Below are 6,000 nucleotides of genomic sequence, written 5' to 3'. Positions count from 1 at the left end.
GCTGCATTTTATCATCTATATATTTAACTTGTATACTGAACATTTCATATGTAAAGCAGGATTAGACTCAAAGACTTGGAACAATTACTGAAGAAAGTCAAGAAAGAAAGAAAGCGTAAAGGCAGGTTTACAGTTGAACATTAAGAAAACAAAAGTAATGACCACTTCATTTATGTGGACATAAAGCCCTTTGGAAGTGTGAATATATGTAGTTATTATTTTACTGTGAAAGGAAATATGAATAACATAGATATATGCAATATTATATGAAATATAGGTGTTAAATGTTTATGATGCCAGAGTGGGAAGCCCTACAGACGTTGCTAGATGCTTAACTCCTAGCTGGCTAGGGCTGGTGGGAATTTAACAACATCCAGAAGACTGCACAGTGCCTTCCTCTGTTCTCAAGGATATCTTTCATGTGGATGAAGACCAGTATAAGAATTTAAATCACTCCACTTAATGGGCAGTTTCCTTTATGATATTTTTTCTGTTGATAAAAAGATGAAAGTGGAGATGCCAGTAAAAGGAGAAGCTGACAGAGAAATCAGCCTGTGGCCTGTTTTATAATCTAAAAAACAACTGCAGTATGCCAGTTCCCTCTTTTAAGAAAGATATAAATCTGTTAAAAACCATTTCTGGCTGATATTAGAAGTGATGTGCCAGGACCCAGCATCCCACTATGTCTGAATCATGTTTGCAGCAACACTTGTCATCTTAACAAATGCTCCCTCCAGGAAGTGATTTTTAGGATTCTAGATGGTCAGTCTAAGCACAGTTCAGTGCTGAGTTCAAGTACACATTTTAATGACTCTTCTCTGTTGCATCTACACTGAGAAATGCTGGACCCCACTTCCACTGACTTTGAATGGATAGCCACTTGTTTATTTTTCCAGGCTAATGCTTTTGCAGACCCAATTTGAAGTGTGCTTGTAGCTGAAGATGATCTCAGACATTTAAACACCAAGTAAGATTAGTCCACTTTTAAGCTGTGTTGACTTAACTCCCTGAAACCGTGCGGACAGTTTTGCAATACAGACTCCAAATATGTATCCACAGTGTAGTTGTAGGTTTGAAGGTCAGGGGATATATGTTATTTGGCTTCTTTTGACGAAGATGAAAGTGTGGTTGTTGACATATGACCACCAGGTGTCAGTACCGGCCTACTCTTTTGAATTGGGAGCAAAACTGTGGATGTCAACTCTAGCAGCCTTCTGAATGACAGATGTTTAGTTGGCTGTGCCTACACAGTGCATTGCTCACTTACTGTTTTTCACCAGAATGTCTTTTGCCCACTTGTCACAGACGGTGGAAATAAAAGAAAAGCTGCATGCATATATTTCTTGCAAATTACTCTTTGTTCTTTTGCACGTGCTTGTGGTGATCTGTATGATATTAATTTTGTTGGTGCAGAATTTTGTTTTTATTCTTTTTCTGTTTTAGTAGGCTTTACAATTTACCTATCCAGGAGATTAATCTCGTAAAAACATCACTGACTACTAACAGGCAAATAATGTTTGAGACTTTTGGAGATCACAGATATAATTTGGGCTGATATCTGTGAGCTGCCAGATCGACTCCATGAATGCAACCAACATCAGAAAGGAATAGCTTGGTTAACCATAAAAGTGGCACCTTTGTGTCCATGCACTGAAAACTTAAATGAAGGGTCCTGTGGCCCTCCAGATGTCATTGTAACAGTGGAGCCGCTAGGATTGGTCTCACCTAGTGAAGTAATTAATGGATTTGTTCTTAATGAGTGTTAATGGAGATCCAATTTAGAAAATCTGCTGAAGGCTCCCACCCCAGGAAACACAGCATCCTGTCACCACTGTCCTCCCCTCTGGCCAATACAGCAAAGAGAGGGCACCCTCCTAAGCAAGAACAGTGTTTTAATTATAAAAGATCTTCATCCTAAAAAAAAGGGATGAGCCACAGTAACTGTCCCCTCCTGAAAATCATGCAAAGGAGCCAAACAGATTGGAAAGCTGCAGGAGTGGGGGAGAAGAGAGAAAAGTCCACGTCTTCACCTCTGTCCTCACTTCGCAGGGTACACCAAGAAAGGTCATCCTTTCTTTCTAGGCAAAAGGCCTTGGGATGCCTCACTGTTGCCCAGTGATGCCTTCTTTGATGTTGTCACCCGGTGCAATCTGCACCCACTTAGCAATGCCACTGCAGTCAATAAAAATAATAATGAATGTAAATATAGTGGTTCCAGTGATGTATTCATTATATAATAAACAAATGAAATAACAGTTTGTTTATAGATGCAGTGTTTCAGTGTTTGTCTGGAACATAAGCATTTTCAGGGTTTGTAATACCCCCAGAGAGAGCTAGCATGGTATAATAGTTTGAACCTTGGTCTACAGCTCTGGAGAGCAGGGTGGCCTTGATCAAGTCACATTATCTCAGCCTCAGAGAAAGGCAAACCTCCTCTGAACATGTCTTGCTAAGAAAGATAAGTCGCTTTAGGACTGGCATAAGTCAGAAACAACTCATAGGCACACAATAAAAAGGACAAATACCCCCACTAGTTCCAATGGCCAGCAGAGTCCAAGAGTTGCTGAAAGCAATTCTTCAGTTTCTTTCTGACTGAATCTATTTCAACTCACACCAGCTCAGGTCAGGGTGATGCTGCTAAAATACAGAGAGGAATATTTAAAAACTGAGAAAGTTGTTGATGATAGGAGAGAATGGTGCTATTTGAAATAAAAGCAACAAAGCCAGGAAGAGGCAGGGAGATTTACTGAATACTTGACCCTTAAGTTTGACCTCAGGAGTCCAAAAGGTACTTGCAGGCTTCTAATCACCTTTCAAGTGATGGAAAATTGCTGGGCTTACATTCCTGCTTTGCTCTGTTGTGGCACAAGTTCTTTTCAAAAGGTGCTTGGATCCGTTCTTAATGTGTGATAATGGAGATCCAATTTAGAAAATCAATACAAAATGGCAAGCTAAAAAAAGAGGACTAATAGGCAATCTGGCATGAATTGTTGGCAAGAAATTGTATACAGTACTGAGAATTTCCCCCCTCAAATTTTGTCTCATGAGAGTTGCGACCCAATGGATCATTACTCAGCTATGCACACATGAACAAACACACATATACAAAACCTTTTATTGCTATTATATGTATATAGATAAACCATAACATACATTAAAATACAATATAAAAATACAATATAAACAAAAAAGAATTAAATAGAATTAACCATGAATTTTAAATGGAAAGTTCTAGAATATATTATTTTTGAAGTGTTCACCTGATAGCCAAAAGACCATCAATATCCTACTAGGGAATTTGGTACTTGGGGTGCCACTGATGGAAAGGCCATCTCCCTAGTTATTGTGTATCTGTCTTACTGTGAACGTGTTTAATTGAAAGGGTACTTGATGGGTACCTGGTCAACATTATCTGCAAAGTCTCCAAAGATAATTCTAATCCTTTCCTCTGGTATAATTCAGAACAGGAGTGGGTAATAAATAATAAATAAAATAAAAGTTTTATTTATATGCCGCCCTTCCTCCGATCAGGGCGGCTCACAACATATTAAAACATACAAAGTTAAAAACACAACTAAAACAAAACAGCAGTAAAATGCCCCATAGCCCAGCCTCTTGGCCACGGAAGAGGAGGGAGGCCCACAGGATATTTATTTATTCGGGGAATGCCTGCTGGAATAGGATAATGATATCCTATCAGATGTTGTTAGGCTGCAACTCCCATGATTCCTTACAGTAAGGTGATGGAAGTTGCAGTCTAACATCATGTGGAAGGCCATGGTTCCCCAGTCCTGATTTTGAAGACATGAAACCTGTTGACCCTTCCCCAGCCCTGTTCAGACACTGAAGATGCAAGGACTTAAACAGGTGAGGACCAGCTTCCTTGTCCCTGAATGAACAGACATCTCTTTTGACCTTTGAGCATTCAGCTGAGGACTTGAAGAAAGTTTATAGGCAAGATCCATTGGATGTGTTTAGTGTTGGAAGACTCAGGCAGTGAATCTCTGAAACCTGAATCTAAACGGTAAATTTGTGCTTGTTAAGATGGAGAGGGCCTCTTGGGAACTTCCCACTGAATGCCATGTACAGTATAACCACCTTTATCTGCCCAGGGGGTACTCTGTGAGTAATGTTTATCTGATCCATATTGTAGATGTGTTTTCTTTTAACTCTAGCAAAGTTTATTTGTATTTTCAAGATGTGGTGTTTCATCTGGTCCATAATTGCATATGAGGAGTCAATTTCACAATACTTAGATCTGTGCAGAATGAAATGAGAACACTGCAAAATGGAGGTCTAAGGAAGCCTGCACCTGCAAGGATATTGCAACCAGGCTATCACTTGGACAAAACTTTTTTAAACCCCATCTGCAAGCTGAAGAGATCTAGTGATTTCAGGCTGCTCTCAAGGGAATTTCCTCACAAAATGTTTAGCTTTGGTTTCTTTCCCTGGATCCTTCCACTAGGCTAATAGCCTTCTTGGACTTTGAGGACTACTATTATTCCAGATGAGTCTAGTGCTGAGCTAAAGTCATCATGCATGTTATCTCAATGTTCTTCTCACCCACAAGCTCATCTATATGTGAACACATGGCATGATGAAAATAGGATTAGTGGGATCTTTCTTAGGGATTGTGCCATGTGACTGTAGTTTGTGCTTTGCACTCCAGCAAAGCTGGAAAGCAGAAAACAGATTCTTCAAGAGGGGCAAATGAGCTCACAAACAACTGTTAAGAACAAAGATTCCCAGGTTCATTTTATCAACATCATATTTAAGAAAATAAAAATGTTTAGATAATTAATGTGTCAGTCCACTAGGACATGGACTGGTAGTTCTAATGGTCCTAAAAGAGGTAGAGAAAAATGGGGATTAGCATTTGTCAAATAAGAAGCAGGGAAGAGGTTGCTATGGAAATGTTCAGACAGGATTTGGCAGGCTGTATGTGGAGAGATTGGGCCAGTAGTGGCCCCAAACAATTGCACCAAAGAGGTGCAAAGTGGTATTAGGCTGGATATTAAAGTCATCAGGCACTATAAAACTATGGAGCAATTAACATATGATGAAATATGGGAGGAGAAACAGGACTGATGGTAAGTAAGAGGTATAATGACAACAAAGAGTCTTGCGGTACTTTAAGAACTTACCCATTTTATTTGGCATAAGTTTTCATGGACTATGGGTCACTTCAACCAATTCATCATGTGAACTGCCCCTTGTGTAGGTTTGCCATATTCCAGTTCCTCATGTCCAGGCATCTAATTTGCATATTATACACATTATTATAATCATGCATGTTATTAATTTACAGTCTGATTATGCAAATTCAACAAATTATAATTGCACGTTTTCTACTATTATGTTTCAACCTCAATACCAGCACCAAATCATTCGTAAAGACGTTGAATAGCACTGGGCCCAGGACAGAACCCTGTTGCACCCCACTGGTCACGTGTCTCAAAGATAAAGAGGAGGCATTGCTAAGCACCCTTTGGCTGGTCAACCAATTACTATTCCACCCAACAGTAGTACAATCAAAGTGGTGGCCACTGGACCAATGCTGGTCCACAAGCCTTTGCCTGCAGAGAGCTTCCAAAAATGAAAGAAAATAGTTGTAGCCAATAGACAGAAATATGGTACTGGTCTCTGGCACATTCTTTTCCCCACTAGCTAGTGAAGAGAGGAAGGCTTCCAAGCAGCCCCAGAGAATAAAGGGACTGCCTTTACTCTCTCTAGGTTGTTTGGAAATGAAGTTCCACCATGCTGCCTAGCCCTAGGCTCAAGCTGCCAATGCAATCACCACGGAACACAAGGCCACCTCTGCTTGCCTCCTTTCCTTTCTCACCTTTTGGGCCTGTCAGGGAAAGGGGGGTGGGAATGAAAGAATAAGATGACAATGCTACATCTATGCAGTAGCAACTGGAGCCTGCAGATTGGGATGAGGCTCCCACCAGTTCCAGTCTTCTTGCATGATTTCCTGCTTCATTGCTACTGCCACATTTT

This window comes from Sceloporus undulatus, chromosome 1 (genome assembly GCF_019175285.1).
Source record: "Sceloporus undulatus isolate JIND9_A2432 ecotype Alabama chromosome 1, SceUnd_v1.1, whole genome shotgun sequence".
NCBI classification, from domain to species: domain Eukaryota; kingdom Metazoa; phylum Chordata; class Lepidosauria; order Squamata; family Phrynosomatidae; genus Sceloporus; species Sceloporus undulatus.
Note: the sequence above shows the minus strand (reverse complement) of the source record.